We start from the raw sequence: 18,172 nt of genomic DNA, 5'->3' as shown, positions 1-18,172 counted from the left end.
TGTATAGTATGCAGACGATACTACAAAAATACTGAGTATAGGTATGAAATGCTCTTCTGCAATATCAAGAGAATGATGCAGATGCACTTGCATAGTATGCAGATGATACTACAAAAATACTGAGTATAGGCATCAAACGCTCTTCTGCAACATCAAGAGAAGGGTGCGAATGCACTTGTATAGTATGCAGACGATACTACAAAAATAGTGAGTATAGGTATCAAACGCTCTTCTGCAACATCAAGAGAAGGGTGCAGATGCACTTGTATAGTATGCAGACGATACTACAAAAATACTGAGTATAGGTATCAAATGCTCTTCTGCAACATCAAGAGAAGGGTGCGGATGCACTTGTATAGTATGCAGACGATACTACAAAAATACTGAGTATAGGTATCAAACGCTCTTCTGCAACATCAAGAGAAGGGTGCGGATGCACTTGTATAGTATGCAGACGATACTACAAAAATACTGAGTATAGATATCAAATGCTCTTCTGCAACATCAAGAGAAGGGTGCGGATGCACTTGTATAGTATGCAGACGATACTACAAAAATACTGAGTATAGGTATCAAACGCTCTTCTGCAACATCAAGAGAAGGCAGCGGATGCACTTGTATAGTATGCAGACGATACTACAAAAATACTGAGTATAGGTATCAAACGCTCTTCTGCAACATCAAGAGAAGGGTGCGGATGCACTTGTATAGTATGCAGACGATACTACAAAAATACTGAGTATAGGTATCAAACGCTCTTCTGCAACATCAAGAGAAGGGTGCGGATGCACTTGTATAGTATGCAGACGATACTACAAAAATACTGAGTATAGGTATCAAACGCTCTTCTGCAACATCAAGAGAAGGGTGTGGATGCACTTGTATAGTATGCAGACGATACTACAAAAATACTGAGTATAGATATCAAATGCTCTTCTGCAACATCAAGAGAAGGGTGCGGATGCACTTGTATAGTATGCAGACGATACTACAAAAATACTGAGTATAGGTATCAAACGCTCTTCTGCAACATCAAGAGAAGGGTGCGGATGCACTTGTATAGTATGCAGACGATACTACAAAAATACTGAGTATAGGTATCAAACGCTCTTCTGCAACATCAAGAGAAGGGTGCGGATGCACTTGTATAGTATGCAGATGATACTACAAAAATACTGAGTATAGGTATCAAACGCTCTTCTGCAACATCAAGAGAAGGGTGCGGATGCACTTGTATAGTATGCAGACGATACTACAAAAATACTGAGTATAGGTATCAAACGCTCTTCTGCAACATCAAGAGAAGGGTGCGGATGCACTTGTATAGTATGCAGACGATACTACAAAAATACTGAGTATAGGTATCAAACGCTCTTCTGCAACATCAAGAGAAGGGTGCGGATGCACTTGTATAGTATGCAGACGATACTACAAAAATACTGAGTATAGGTATCAAACGCTCTTCTGCAACATCAAGAGAAGGGTGCGGATGCACTTGTATAGTATGCAGATGATACTACAAAAATACTGAGTATAGGTATCAAACGCTCTTCTGCAACATCAAGAGAAGGGTGCGGATGCACTTGTATAGTATGCAGACGATACTACAAAAATACTGAGTATAGGTATCAAACGCTCTTCTGCAACATCAAGAGAAGGGTGCGGATGCACTTGTATAGTATGCAGACGATACTACAAAAATACTGAGTATAGGTATCAAACGCTCTTCTGCAACATCAAGAGAAGGGTGCGGATGCACTTGTATAGTATGCAGACGATACTACAAAAATACTGAGTATAGGTATCAAACGCTCTTCTGCAACATCAAGAGAAGGGTGCGGATGCACTTGTATAGTATGCAGACGATACTACAAAAATACTGAGTATAGGTATCAAACGCTCTTCTGCAACATCAAGAGAAGGGTGCGGATGCACTTGTATAGTATGCAGACGATACTACAAAAATACTGAGTATAGGTATCAAACGCTCTTCTGCAACATCAAGAGAAGGGTGCGGATGCACTTGTATAGTATGCAGATGATACTACAAAAATACTGAGTATAGGTATCAAACGCTCTTCTGCAACATCAAGAGAAGGGTGCGGATGCACTTGTATAGTATGCAGACGATACTACAAAAATACTGAGTATAGGTATCAAACGCTCTTCTGCAACATCAAGAGAAGGGTGCGGATGCACTTGTATAGTATGCAGACGATACTACAAAAATACTGAGTATAGGTATCAAACGCTCTTCTGCAACATCAAGAGAAGGGTGCGGATGCACTTGTATAGTATGCAGACGATACTACAAAAATACTGAGTATAGGTATCAAACGCTCTTCTGCAACATCAAGAGAAGGGTGCGGATGCACTTGTATAGTATGCAGACGATACTACAAAAATACTGAGTATAGGTATCAAACGCTCTTCTGCAACATCAAGAGAAGGGTGCGGATGCACTTGTATAGTATGCAGACGATACTACAAAAATACTGAGTATAGGTATCAAACGCTCTTCTGCAACATCAAGAGAAGGGTGCGGATGCACTTGTATAGTATGCAGATGATACTACAAAAATACTGAGTATAGGTATCAAACGCTCTTCTGCAACATCAAGAGAAGGGTGCGGATGCACTTGTATAGTATGCAGACGATACTACAAAAATACTGAGTATAGATATCAAATGCTCTTCTGCAACATCAAGAGAAGGGTGCGGATGCACTTGTATAGTATGCAGATGATACTACAAAAATACTGAGTATAGGTATCAAATGCTCTTCTGCAACATCAAGAGAAGGGTGCGGATGCACTTGTATAGTATGCAGATGATACTACAAAAATACTGAGTATAGGTATCAAACGCTCTTCTGCAACATCAAGAGAAGGGTGCGGATGCACTTGTATAGTATGCAGACGATACTACAAAAATACTGAGTATAGGTATCAAACGCTCTTCTGCAACATCAAGAGAAGGGTGCGGATGCACTTGTATAGTATGCAGATGATACTACAAAAATACTGAGTATAGGTATCAAACGCTCTTCTGCAACATCAAGAGAAGGGTGCGGATGCACTTGTATAGTATGCAGACGATACTACAAAAATACTGAGTATAGGTATCAAACGCTCTTCTGCAACATCAAGAGAAGGGTGCGGATGCACTTGTATAGTATGCAGACGATACTACAAAAATACTGAGTATAGGTATCAAACGCTCTTCTGCAACATCAAGAGAAGGGTGCGGATGCACTTGTATAGTATGCAGACGATACTACAAAAATACTGAGTATAGGTATCAAACGCTCTTCTGCAACATCAAGAGAAGGGTGCGGATGCACTTGTATAGTATGCAGACGATACTACAAAAATACTGAGTATAGGTATCAAACACTCTTCTGCAACATCAAGAGAAGGGTGCGGATGCACTTGTATAGTATGCAGACGATACTACAAAAATACTGAGTATAGGTATCAAATGCTCTTCTGCAACATCAAGAGAAGGGTGCGGATGCACTTGTATAGTATGCAGACGATACTACAAAAATACTGAGTATAGGCATCAAACGCTCTTCTGCAACATCAAGAGAAGGGTGCGGATGCACTTGTATAGTATGCAGATGATACTACAAAAATACTGAGTATAGGTATCAAATGCTCTTCTGCAACATCAAGAGAAGGGTGCGGATGCACTTGTATAGTATGCAGATGATACTACAAAAATACTGAGTATAGGTATCAAACGCTCTTCTGCAACATCAAGAGAAGGGTGCGGATGCACTTGTATAGTATGCAGATGATACTACAAAAATACTGAGTATAGGTATCAAACACTCTTCTGCAACATCAAGAGAAGGGTGCGGATGCACTTGTATAGTATGCAGACGATACTACAAAAATACTGAGTATAGGTATCAAACGCTCTTCTGCAACATCAAGAGAAGGGTGCGGATGCACTTGTATAGTATGCAGACGATACTACAAAAATACTGAGTATAGGTATCAAACGCTCTTCTGCAACATCAAGAGAAGGGTGCGGATGCACTTGTATAGTATGCAGACGATACTACAAAAATACTGAGTATAGGTATCAAACGCTCTTCTGCAACATCAAGAGAAGGGTGCGGATGCACTTGTATAGTATGCAGACGATACTACAAAAATACTGAGTATAGGTATCAAACGCTCTTCTGCAACATCAAGAGAAGGGTGTGGATGCACTTGTATAGTATGCAGACGATACTACAAAAATACTGAGTATAGATATCAAATGCTCTTCTGCAACATCAAGAGAAGGGTGCGGATGCACTTGTATAGTATGCAGACGATACTACAAAAATACTGAGTATAGGTATCAAACGCTCTTCTGCAACATCAAGAGAAGGGTGCGGATGCACTTGTATAGTATGCAGATGATACTACAAAAATACTGAGTATAGGTATCAAACGCTCTTCTGCAACATCAAGAGAAGGGTGCGGATGCACTTGTATAGTATGCAGATGATACTACAAAAATACTGAGTATAGGTATCAAACGCTCTTCTGCAACATCAAGAGAAGGGTGCGGATGCACTTGTATAGTATGCAGACGATACTACAAAAATACTGAGTATAGGTATCAAACGCTCTTCTGCAACATCAAGAGAAGGGTGCGGATGCACTTGTATAGTATGCAGACGATACTACAAAAATACTGAGTATAGGTATCAAACGCTCTTCTGCAACATCAAGAGAAGGGTGCGGATGCACTTGTATAGTATGCAGACGATACTACAAAAATACTGAGTATAGGTATCAAACGCTCTTCTGCAACATCAAGAGAAGGGTGCGGATGCACTTGTATAGTATGCAGACGATACTACAAAAATACTGAGTATAGGTATCAAACGCTCTTCTGCAACATCAAGAGAAGGGTGCGGATGCACTTGTATAGTATGCAGACGATACTACAAAAATACTGAGTATAGGTATCAAACGCTCTTCTGCAACATCAAGAGAAGGGTGTGGATGCACTTGTATAGTATGCAGACGATACTACAAAAATACTGAGTATAGATATCAAATGCTCTTCTGCAACATCAAGAGAAGGGTGCGGATGCACTTGTATAGTATGCAGACGATACTACAAAAATACTGAGTATAGGTATCAAACGCTCTTCTGCAACATCAAGAGAAGGGTGCGGATGCACTTGTATAGTATGCAGATGATACTACAAAAATACTGAGTATAGGTATCAAACGCTCTTCTGCAACATCAAGAGAAGGGTGCGGATGCACTTGTATAGTATGCAGACGATACTACAAAAATACTGAGTATAGGTATCAAACGCTCTTCTGCAACATCAAGAGAAGGGTGCGGATGCACTTGTATAGTATGCAGACGATACTACAAAAATACTGAGTATAGGTATCAAACGCTCTTCTGCAACATCAAGAGAAGGGTGTGGATGCACTTGTATAGTATGCAGACGATACTACAAAAATACTGAGTATAGATATCAAATGCTCTTCTGCAACATCAAGAGAAGGGTGCGGATGCACTTGTATAGTATGCAGACGATACTACAAAAATACTGAGTATAGGTATCAAACGCTCTTCTGCAACATCAAGAGAAGGGTGCGGATGCACTTGTATAGTATGCAGACGATACTACAAAAATACTGAGTATAGGTATCAAACGCTCTTCTGCAACATCAAGAGAAGGGTGCGGATGCACTTGTATAGTATGCAGACGATACTACAAAAATACTGAGTATAGATATCAAATGCTCTTCTGCAACATCAAGAGAAGGGTGCGGATGCACTTGTATAGTATGCAGACGATACTACAAAAATACTGAGTATAGGTATCAAACGCTCTTCTGCAACATCAAGAGAAGGGTGCGGATGCACTTGTATAGTATGCAGATGATACTACAAAAATACTGAGTATAGGTATCAAACGCTCTTCTGCAACATCAAGAGAAGGGTGCGGATGCACTTGTATAGTATGCAGATGATACTACAAAAATACTGAGTATAGGTATCAAACGCTCTTCTGCAACATCAAGAGAAGGGTGCGGATGCACTTGTATAGTATGCAGACGATACTACAAAAATACTGAGTATAGGTATCAAACGCTCTTCTGCAACATCAAGAGAAGGGTGCGGATGCACTTGTATAGTATGCAGACGATACTACAAAAATACTGAGTATAGGTATCAAACGCTCTTCTGCAACATCAAGAGAAGGGTGCGGATGCACTTGTATAGTATGCAGACGATACTACAAAAATACTGAGTATAGGTATCAAACGCTCTTCTGCAACATCAAGAGAAGGGTGCGGATGCACTTGTATAGTATGCAGACGATACTACAAAAATACTGAGTATAGGTATCAAACGCTCTTCTGCAACATCAAGAGAAGGGTGCGGATGCACTTGTATAGTATGCAGATGATACTACAAAAATACTGAGTATAGGTATCAAACGCTCTTCTGCAACATCAAGAGAAGGGTGCGGATGCACTTGTATAGTATGCAGACGATACTACAAAAATACTGAGTATAGGTATCAAATGCTCTTCTGCAACATCAAGAGAAGGGTGCGGATGCACTTGTATAGTATGCAGACGATACTACAAAAATACTGAGTATAGGTATCAAACGCTCTTCTGCAACATCAAGAGAAGGCAGTGGATGCACTTGTATAGTATGCAGATGATACTACAAAAATACTGAGTATAGGTATCAAATGCTCTTCTGCAACATCAAGAGAAGGGTGCGGATGCACTTGTATAGTATGCAGACGATACTACAAAAATACTGAGTATAGGTATCAAACGCTCTTCTGCAACATCAAGAGAAGGGTGCGGATGCACTTGTATAGTATGCAGACGATACTACAAAAATACTGAGTATAGGTATCAAATGCTCTTCTGCACCATCAAGAGAAGGACACGGATGCACTTGTATACTATGCAGACAATACTAGAAAAATACTCAGTATAGGCATCAAACGCTCTTCTGCAACATCAAGAGAAGGGTGCGGATGCACTTGTATAGTATGCAGACGATACTACAAAAATACTGAGTATAGGTATCAAATGCTCTTCTGCAACATCAAGAGAAGGGTGCGGATGCACTTGTATAGTATGCAGATGATACTACAAAAATACTGAGTATAGGCATCAAACGCTCTTCTGCAACATCAAGAGAAGGGTGCGGATGCACTTGTATAGTATGCAGACGATACTACAAAAATACTGAGTATAGGTATCAAACGCTCTTCTGCAACATCAAGAGAAGGGTGTGGATGCACTTGTATAGTATGCAGACGATACTACAAAAATACTGAGTATAGATATCAAATGCTCTTCTGCAACATCAAGAGAAGGGTGCGGATGCACTTGTATAGTATGCAGACGATACTACAAAAATACTGAGTATAGGTATCAAACGCTCTTCTGCAACATCAAGAGAAGGGTGCGGATGCACTTGTATAGTATGCAGATGATACTACAAAAATACTGAGTATAGGTATCAAACGCTCTTCTGCAACATCAAGAGAAGGGTGCGGATGCACTTGTATAGTATGCAGATGATACTACAAAAATACTGAGTATAGGTATCAAACGCTCTTCTGCAACATCAAGAGAAGGGTGCGGATGCACTTGTATAGTATGCAGACGATACTACAAAAATACTGAGTATAGGTATCAAACGCTCTTCTGCAACATCAAGAGAAGGGTGCGGATGCACTTGTATAGTATGCAGACGATACTACAAAAATACTGAGTATAGGTATCAAACGCTCTTCTGCAACATCAAGAGAAGGGTGCGGATGCACTTGTATAGTATGCAGACGATACTACAAAAATACTGAGTATAGGTATCAAACGCTCTTCTGCAACATCAAGAGAAGGGTGCGGATGCACTTGTATAGTATGCAGACGATACTACAAAAATACTGAGTATAGGTATCAAACGCTCTTCTGCAACATCAAGAGAAGGGTGCGGATGCACTTGTATAGTATGCAGACGATACTACAAAAATACTGAGTATAGGTATCAAACGCTCTTCTGCAACATCAAGAGAAGGGTGCGGATGCACTTGTATAGTATGCAGACGATACTACAAAAATACTGAGTATAGGTATCAAACGCTCTTCTGCAACATCAAGAGAAGGGTGCGGATGCACTTGTATAGTATGCAGACGATACTACAAAAATACTGAGTATAGGTATCAAACGCTCTTCTGCAACATCAAGAGAAGGGTGCGGATGCACTTGTATAGTATGCAGATGATACTACAAAAATACTGAGTATAGGTATCAAACGCTCTTCTGCAACATCAAGAGAAGGGTGCGGATGCACTTGTATAGTATGCAGACGATACTACAAAAATACTGAGTATAGGTATCAAATGCTCTTCTGCAACATCAAGAGAAGGGTGCAGATGCACTTGTATAGTATGCAGATGATACTACAAAAATACTGAGTATAGGTATCAAACGCTCTTCTGCAACATCAAGAGAAGGGTGCGGATGCACTTGTATAGTATGCAGATGATACTACAAAAATACTGAGTATAGGTATCAAACGCTCTTCTGCAACATCAAGAGAAGGGTGCGGATGCACTTGTATAGTATGCAGACGATACTACAAAAATACTGAGTATAGGTATCAAACGCTCTTCTGCAACATCAAGAGAAGGGTGCGGATGCACTTGTATAGTATGCAGATGCACTTGTATAGTATGCAGATGATACTACAAAAATACTGAGTATAGGTATCAAACGCTCTTCTGCAACATCAAGAGAAGGGTGCGGATGCACTTGTATAGTATGCAGACGATACTACAAAAATACTGAGTATAGGTATCAAACGCTCTTCTGCAACATCAAGAGAAGGGTGCGGATGCACTTGTATAGTATGCAGACGATACTACAAAAATACTGAGTATAGGTATCAAACGCTCTTCTGCAACATCAAGAGAAGGGTGCGGATGCACTTGTATAGTATGCAGACGATACTACAAAAATACTGAGTATAGGTATCAAACGCTCTTCTGCAACATCAAGAGAAGGGTGCGGATGCACTTGTATAGTATGCAGATGATACTACAAAAATACTGAGTATAGGTATCAAATGCTCTTCTGCAACATCAAGAGAAGGGTGCGGATGCACTTGTATAGTATGCAGACGATACTACAAAAATACTGAGTATAGGTATCAAACGCTCTTCTGCAACATCAAGAGAAGGGTGCGGATGCACTTGTATAGTATGCAGATGATACTACAAAAATACTGAGTATAGGTATCAAACGCTCTTCTGCAACATCAAGAGAAGGGTGCGGATGCACTTGTATAGTATGCAGACGATACTACAAAAATACTGAGTATAGGTATCAAACGCTCTTCTGCAACATCAAGAGAAGGGTGCGGATGCACTTGTATAGTATGCAGATGATACTACAAAAATACTGAGTATAGGTATCAAACGCTCTTCTGCAACATCAAGAGAAGGGTGCGGATGCACTTGTATAGTATGCAGACGATACTACAAAAATACTGAGTATAGGTATCAAACGCTCTTCTGCAACATCAAGAGAAGGGTGCGGATGCACTTGTATAGTATGCAGACGATACTACAAAAATACTGAGTATAGGTATCAAACGCTCTTCTGCAACATCAAGAGAAGGGTGCGGATGCACTTGTATAGTATGCAGACGATACTACAAAAATACTGAGTATAGGTATCAAACGCTCTTCTGCAACATCAAGAGAAGGGTGCGGATGCACTTGTATAGTATGCAGATGATACTACAAAAATACTGAGTATAGGTATCAAATGCTCTTCTGCAACATCAAGAGAAGGGTGCGGATGCACTTGTATAGTATGCAGATGATACTACAAAAATACTGAGTATAGGTATCAAACGCTCTTCTGCAACATCAAGAGAAGGGTGTGGATGCACTTGTATAGTATGCAGACGATACTACAAAAATACTGAGTATAGATATCAAATGCTCTTCTGCAACATCAAGAGAAGGGTGCGGATGCACTTGTATAGTATGCAGACGATACTACAAAAATACTGAGTATAGGTATCAAACGCTCTTCTGCAACATCAAGAGAAGGGTGCGGATGCACTTGTATAGTATGCAGACGATACTACAAAAATACTGAGTATAGGTATCAAACGCTCTTCTGCAACATCAAGAGAAGGGTGCGGATGCACTTGTATAGTATGCAGACGATACTACAAAAATACTGAGTATAGGTATCAAACGCTCTTCTGCAACATCAAGAGAAGGGTGCGGATGCACTTGTATAGTATGCAGACGATACTACAAAAATACTGAGTATAGGTATCAAACGCTCTTCTGCAACATCAAGAGAAGGGTGCGGATGCACTTGTATAGTATGCAGACGATACTACAAAAATACTGAGTATAGGTATCAAACGCTCTTCTGCAACATCAAGAGAAGGGTGCGGATGCACTTGTATAGTATGCAGACGATACTACAAAAATACTGAGTATAGGTATCAAACGCTCTTCTGCAACATCAAGAGAAGGGTGCGGATGCACTTGTATAGTATGCAGACGATACTACAAAAATACTGAGTATAGATATCAAATGCTCTTCTGCAACATCAAGAGAAGGGTGCGGATGCACTTGTATAGTATGCAGACGATACTACAAAAATACTGAGTATAGGTATCAAACGCTCTTCTGCAACATCAACAGAAGGCAGTGGATGCACTTGTATAGTCTGCAGACGATACTACAAAAATACTGAGTATAGGTATCAAACGCTCTTCTGCACCATCAAAAGAAGGGCGCAGATGCACTTGTATAGTATGCAGACGATACTACAAAAATACTGAGTATAGGTATCAAACGCTCTTCTGCAACATCAAGAGAAGGGTGCGGATGCACTTGTATAGTATGCAGATGATACTACAAAAATACTGAGTATAGGTATCAAACGCTCTTCTGCAACATCAAGAGAAGGGTGCAGATGCACTTGTATAGTATGCAGACGATACTACAAAAATACTGAGTATAGGTATCAAACGCTCTTCTGCAACATCAAGAGAAGGGTGCGGATGCACTTGTATAGTATGCAGACGATACTACAAAAATACTGAGTATAGGTATCAAACGCTCTTCTGCAACATCAAGAGAAGGGTGCGGATGCACTTGTATAGTATGCAGATGATACTACAAAAATACTGAGTATAGGCATCAAACGCTCTTCTGCAACATCAAGAGAAGGGTGCGGATGCACTTGTATAGTATGCAGACGATACTACAAAAATACTGAGTATAGGTATCAAACGCTCTTCTGCAACATCAAGAGAAGGGTGCGGATGCACTTGTATAGTATGCAGACGATACTACAAAAATACTGAGTATAGGTATCAAACGCTCTTCTGCAACATCAAGAGAAGGGTGCGGATGCACTTGTATAGTATGCAGACGATACTACAAAAATACTGAGTATAGGTATCAAACGCTCTTCTGCAACATCAAGAGAAGGGTGCGGATGCACTTGTATAGTATGCAGACGATACTACAAAAATACTGAGTATAGATATCAAATGCTCTTCTGCAACATCAAGAGAAGGGTGCGGATGCACTTGTATAGTATGCAGACGATACTACAAAAATACTGAGTATAGGTATCAAACGCTCTTCTGCAACATCAAGAGAAGGGTGCGGATGCACTTGTATAGTATGCAGATGATACTACAAAAATACTGAGTATAGGTATCAAACGCTCTTCTGCAACATCAAGAGAAGGGTGCGGATGCACTTGTATAGTATGCAGACGATACTACAAAAATACTGAGTATAGGTATCAAACGCTCTTCTGCAACATCAAGAGAAGGGTGCGGATGCACTTGTATAGTATGCAGATGATACTACAAAAATACTGAGTATAGGTATCAAACGCTCTTCTGCAACATCAAGAGAAGGGTGCGGATGCACTTGTATAGTATGCAGACGATACTACAAAAATACTGAGTATAGGTATCAAACGCTCTTCTGCAACATCAAGAGAAGGGTGCGGATGCACTTGTATAGTATGCAGACGATACTACAAAAATACTGAGTATAGGTATCAAACGCTCTTCTGCAACATCAAGAGAAGGGTGCGGATGCACTTGTATAGTATGCAGACGATACTACAAAAATACTGAGTATAGGTATCAAACGCTCTTCTGCAACATCAAGAGAAGGGTGCGGATGCACTTGTATAGTATGCAGTATGCAGACGATACTACAAAAATACTGAGTATAGGTATCAAACGCTCTTCTGCAACATCAAGAGAAGGGTGCGGATGCACTTGTATAGTATGCAGATGATACTACAAAAATACTGAGTATAGGTATCAAACGCTCTTCTGCAACATCAAGAGAAGGGTGCGGATGCACTTGTATAGTATGCAGACGATACTACAAAAATACTGAGTATAGGTATCAAATGCTCTTCTGCAACATCAAGAGAAGGGTGCGGATGCACTTGTATAGTATGCAGACGATACTACAAAAATACTGAGTATAGGTATCAAACGCTCTTCTGCAACATCAAGAGAAGGGTGCGGATGCACTTGTATAGTATGCAGACGATACTACAAAAATACTGAGTATAGGTATCAAACGCTCTTCTGCAACATCAAGAGAAGGGTGCGGATGCACTTGTATAGTATGCAGATGATACTACAAAAATACTGAGTATAGGCATCAAACGCTCTTCTGCAACATCAAGAGAAGGGTGCGGATGCACTTGTATAGTATGCAGACGATACTACTGCTGTGGCACAGACTCCTCATCCACATAAAACAAAGTTTATCCCTCCCCATATTCAAGTGCAACTTGGATCTATAAATGGAAAATAGAAACTTTACCTCAGGACTGTCCCCTGCACTACTTTTGGACAAAGTCAGTTGCTAAGTGTTTTATCTCATGCATGACTCCCCTCAGATTACCTATTGTATGATCTTGGTTACTCTAATTAGGGCAATATATAATTGTTGTCTACAGGATGGATAAGGCCAATTTATAGCCAAATGGGATAGGTTATTACAAGCACAAAAAGACATATTTTCAAGGCTTACCTCTGGAGCCATAAATCTATGTTGAAGGAAGTTGTCAGAAATGATTAGGAGATGTGCTGTAATAGACACCACAGCAAACAGTAAAAAAGAGAGAAAAACAAGTAAACATGACCACTGTAGCAACCCTACTGAGGCACAAATGTATGCAGCATTTACTCATTTCAAACAACATATGAAATTATGTAGGATCCCACTGTGTCTGCTTGTAGGTGATGCACTTTCCAGGATGTGTCCTGAGCACTGTGTCCCCTTCCAACCATAAAGTTTTGTTGCACCAAGTAAATAGAATCAGAGAAAAGCACTTCATGACTAGTGTTGCTCAGGAGATAAACTTAGAAAGTATTGATGTTGATCTGTTTCCTTTGAGAAAGGAACATTTTTAAAGAAAGGAGTGTGTGATGCAGCTACTAGTACAAAAGTCATGGTACTATTTGTACACAGGTTGTGATATTACTAGTAGAAATGTTTTATTACTAGTGCACAGGTTGTAGCATTACTGGTACACAGGTTGTGCTATTACTAGTACACAAGTTGTGATATTACTAGTACACAAGTTGTGTTATTTCTAGTTCACAGGTTGTGGTATTGTTAGTACACAAGTTGTGGTAGTACTAGTACACAGGATGTGGTATTGTTAGTATACAAATTGTATTACTAGTACACAGGTTGTGGTATTGCTAGTACACAGGTTGTGGTATTACTAGTACACAAATTGTGGTATTGCTAGTACACATGTTGTGGTATTATTAGTACACTAGGTGTGGTATTACTAGTGCACAAGTTTTGGTATTACTGGTATACAAGTTGTGGTATCACTAGTACATAGGTTGCCATATTACTAGTACACAAGTTGTGGTATTACTAGTACATAAGTTGTGGTATTACTAGTGTACAGGTTGTGGTATTACTGGTATACAAGTTGTGGTATTACTAGTACACAGGTTGTGGTATTACTGGTATATAGGTTGTGGTATTACTAGTACACAGGTTGTGGTATTACTAATACATATGCTGCATTACTAGTACACAGGTTGTGGTATTACTAGTCCACAGGTTGTGGTATTACTAATACATAGCTTGTTGTATTACTAGTACACAAGTTGTGTTATTTCTAGTACACAGGATGTGGTATTGTTAGTTCACAAGTTCTGGTATTACTAGTACACAGGTTGTGGTATTGCGAGTACACAAGTTGTGGTATTACTAGTACACATGTGGTGGTATTGCTAGTACACAAGTTGTAGTATTACTAGTACAAAGGTTGTAGTATTACTAGTGCACAGGTTGTGGTATTACTTGTGCACAGATTGTGGTATTACTCACATACAACTTGTATTACTAGTACACAAGTTGTGGTATTACCAGTACACAAATTGTATTACTACTGCACAGGTTGTGGTATTACTGGTACACAAGTTGTGGTATTACTTGTACACAGGTTGTCGTATTACTAGTATACAAGTTGTGGTATTACTAGTGCACAGGTTGTGGTAATACTGGTACACAAGTTGTGGTATTGCTAGTACACAAGTTGTGGTATTACTAGTGCACAGGTTGTGGTATTATTGGTACACAGGTTGTGGTATTACTCGTACACAGGTTGTGGTATTACTAGTCCACAAGTTGTGTTATTACTGGTATACAAGTTGTGGTATTACTAGTGCACAGGTTGTAACATTACTGGTATACAGGTTGTGGTATTAGTGGTATACTTCTTGCCCTTGTGGGCTACATGTCATACCCACTGAGCCTAATGCTGCTATCAGCTATCTGTGGTACATGAACCACACCACCAACCTAAAACAAGTAGCTGTTGGAATTCCAAGAATCCCATTTGCAATCCTCAGACCAATGAGAGTAAAAGTGTGAAGATTATATCCAAAGTCCAAGGTTTTGTACACCTTACTTTGACATGCAGCAATACTGGGTGTGTTGGACACACACTTTTGAAGGCATTGCAGCAAATGTTGAGGTCTGCTGTACTTACTGTATTTTTTTTTGCAAAATCACCCTTTATTTTTTATATAGCTTTTTGTAGATAGGTGACTCAGAATTTCAGGTCTTACACTCCTTATAGGGGGTGCTCCTTAGAAGTCAATGTTCATGTTGTCCCTAATCAAGAGCACAGAACAATGTATCCATACTAGTTAACAGTTCCTTGGTAGCCATCAGTTTTCCTTGGTAGTCACCACTCTCCACCTTGAAGAATTATTAAGTTTCATACAACATCAGCTGAGTTGCTTCACCTTATTTTATACAGGGTTACTCATTCAGGTGCTAATTGTAAGCTTTCTTTAGAAGACACCACATCAAGGAAGTTAAACTTTATGCAGGGTACAAACCTGATAGTGTACAATTCTCTGAAAGCAGACACTAGAATGTATATCCAGGATTTATAAGAACACCCTGTGAGTGTGTGTGTGTGTGTGTGTGTGTGTGTGTGTGTGTGTGTGTGTGTATAAATCAAACCTCAAAGAGTGTGTGTGTGCGTGTGTGTGTGTGTGTGTGTGTGTGTGTGTGTGTGTGTGTGTGTGTGTGTGTGTGTGTGTGTGTGTGTGTGTGTGTGTGTGTGCGTGTGTGTGCGTGCGTGCGTGTGTGTGTGTGTGTGTGTGTGTGTGTGTGTATAAATCAAACCTCAAAGTGTGTGTGTGTGTGTGTGTGTGTGTGTGTGTGTGTGTGTGTGTGTGTGTGTGTGTGTGTGTGTGTGTCTGTCTTTCTCATTTTTTTATTTCAATAAGAGTGTTGGTGTGCCTCATCATTTCTTTACAACTTATGCTGAAGCCACACCTGGTTGGTATACATTATGAACATCTAATGGGTGAATCATTTCCTGCATCAATTCATGCTAGTGACTGGCTCATGAAAAATTTCTTTAGACATTACGTTATGATTTTTTACAGTGTCGTTTTGAATCTATGGTGTTTATGTGGGCACTATTCTCCAGGCAGTATGAAACATGTACGTCTTTTTGACATTTTATTTCCCTTTGCGTTACTTACTGTGCCTCTCACTGAGATTCTGGTTTTCAGACTTTTAGGAATAGATGGGACTTGTGAAATAAGTAGAGCCCTTGCACTGACCTTGTGGTGGACTACGGAGAATCCATTAGTGTCTGACAGTAACATTTACATACAGTAAATGTCTAGATAGAATGCACCACTAACTTGAAATGTAGCTGGAGAATGTCTTTAAACATTCTCATGACCAAGCAACTTTTCACTGGAGACATATACATTCTTGCTTTCACCTACACGTGTGACATAGGTCAGATATACATTCATACTTACACCTGCACATACACTACATAGGTCACCTTTTGGAAAATAAATTACCTTAGTGGAAAATGTATCTGACCTCAAGGATTCAATCAGAACTACCACCCAGACTACAGGAGTATAGATAACTATACTTGAGAATCCTTATTCTTAGTTTTGATTCAGGAAATAGAGAAGTATTACTCCTACAGTTTCAACTATTGCTCAAACCCAGAGCTTGATCATGGTCAGATGGGGCCCTAGGCAGGCTGGTGGACTGGGACTCCTTCCAATCATACCAGTTTTATTTCATATTTTATGGCACAAATAATCACAACCTCTCCCACTAAAATCAGTCTTAACACGAGGAACTGTAAACTTCTCTTTCCTTGAAACTCACTTTTATTGAACGTGTATCTGGCAGCCCATTAAACTACAAGAGATGTGCTGTAAGTCCTAGTCAAAAGCATATAGTGGTGCACTAATCACAGCTGTGTGATGGGTGCAGAGATTTAAAAGACAATGTGGAGGATTTAATAAAGCTTATACATTTTTTTCTGTGTATGCATCACTCCGCACTGTTTACATGAACACGAGCATTTTTAGATTCAGTAAGCGCTGCTGAGCGGCCCGCATGCATGCTCCAACATGGAAACTTCCATGGCATGCAAATCACCTCATAAGCAGGTGAATCTCATGCAAATGAGGCAGGTAGAGCAATTCAACAAGTAGATAGGCATCTCTTCAGACTCCGTGTCAGTGTCTGTAGTGTACATGGAAAAATTCCATGTACAGGAGTGTAGACAGATTAAAGGGGTTGTAAAAATGTACATATATGGACAGGAATGGCAAACCACATACAGATATGAGTGAAAATATCCTCCGGTATGTCTTGCAAAATTAAAGGAAACAAATTAAATTATTTTTTTTTAATAATCTGGGCATGTTTGTGCAATGCACTGAAGTGCACAAACATGCTTTATAGATAAAAAAAAAATTGAAAAAAAATATTATGTGAAAGAAATGTATTACAGGACCTTGCATGAAGTCCCTACAATGGTGCATTGGTGCTGTGCCTAATGTGGTAAGGCTATGAAGTATGTAATTTCCAGGCTGTGAGCACGGATACCTATGCAAATGAGGTGGAGTTACTGAATAGCGCTGTCCGGTTCGATTCTCAGCTAGAGCATCTTCTGCGTGGAGACATGCGTGAATGGGCTTACCTTCGTTGAAGGTTGTGCATCAGGGCTGGTAACTTGGCACGTAAAACTCAACTACCAATCATTAGCGGACCGGAGTTCCACTGTGGCGACCCCTAACTGGGAAAAGCCGTAAAGAAAAGAATAAAGGAGTAATTGTGTCCGCATATCCCCTTCATGTAAGCTTAGATCCATGTTGCTGCTTACTCAGGATGTAGCTGACATCAGGGAGGGTGTGTCCACTGACTTCTAAGCTCATTTCAGCTTAGCTGTGCCTGTTTGCATGGCAGGCCTCCTGGCTGAGTGCAGTCTTTGAGGGAGGTGTGTCTACTAACTTATAAGCTTTGTTTACATTCATTGGGTGTGTTTGCATGGTGTCCCGCCGTGCTGAGGGTATTCATTCTGGGAGGGGGTGTATTCACTAACTTCTAAGCTTTGTTTTAGCAATGGGATTCATGTTTGCTCTGCTCGCTGCCATGCTGAGTGCATTTAAAACCCAATTAAATCAATTAGTTTTGACTCTTGTTTAAGCTAAAATAGGGCCATTAAATTATGTTAATTATATTCGAGGCAGGTGGAATGCATCATAGTTAGCCAATC

Source organism: Protopterus annectens, chromosome 16.part0 (genome assembly GCF_019279795.1).
Source record: "Protopterus annectens isolate FY-2018-M chromosome 16.part0, PAN1.0, whole genome shotgun sequence".
NCBI classification, from domain to species: Eukaryota; Metazoa; Chordata; order Ceratodontiformes; family Protopteridae; genus Protopterus; species Protopterus annectens.
This window is presented reverse-complemented; position numbering follows the sequence as displayed.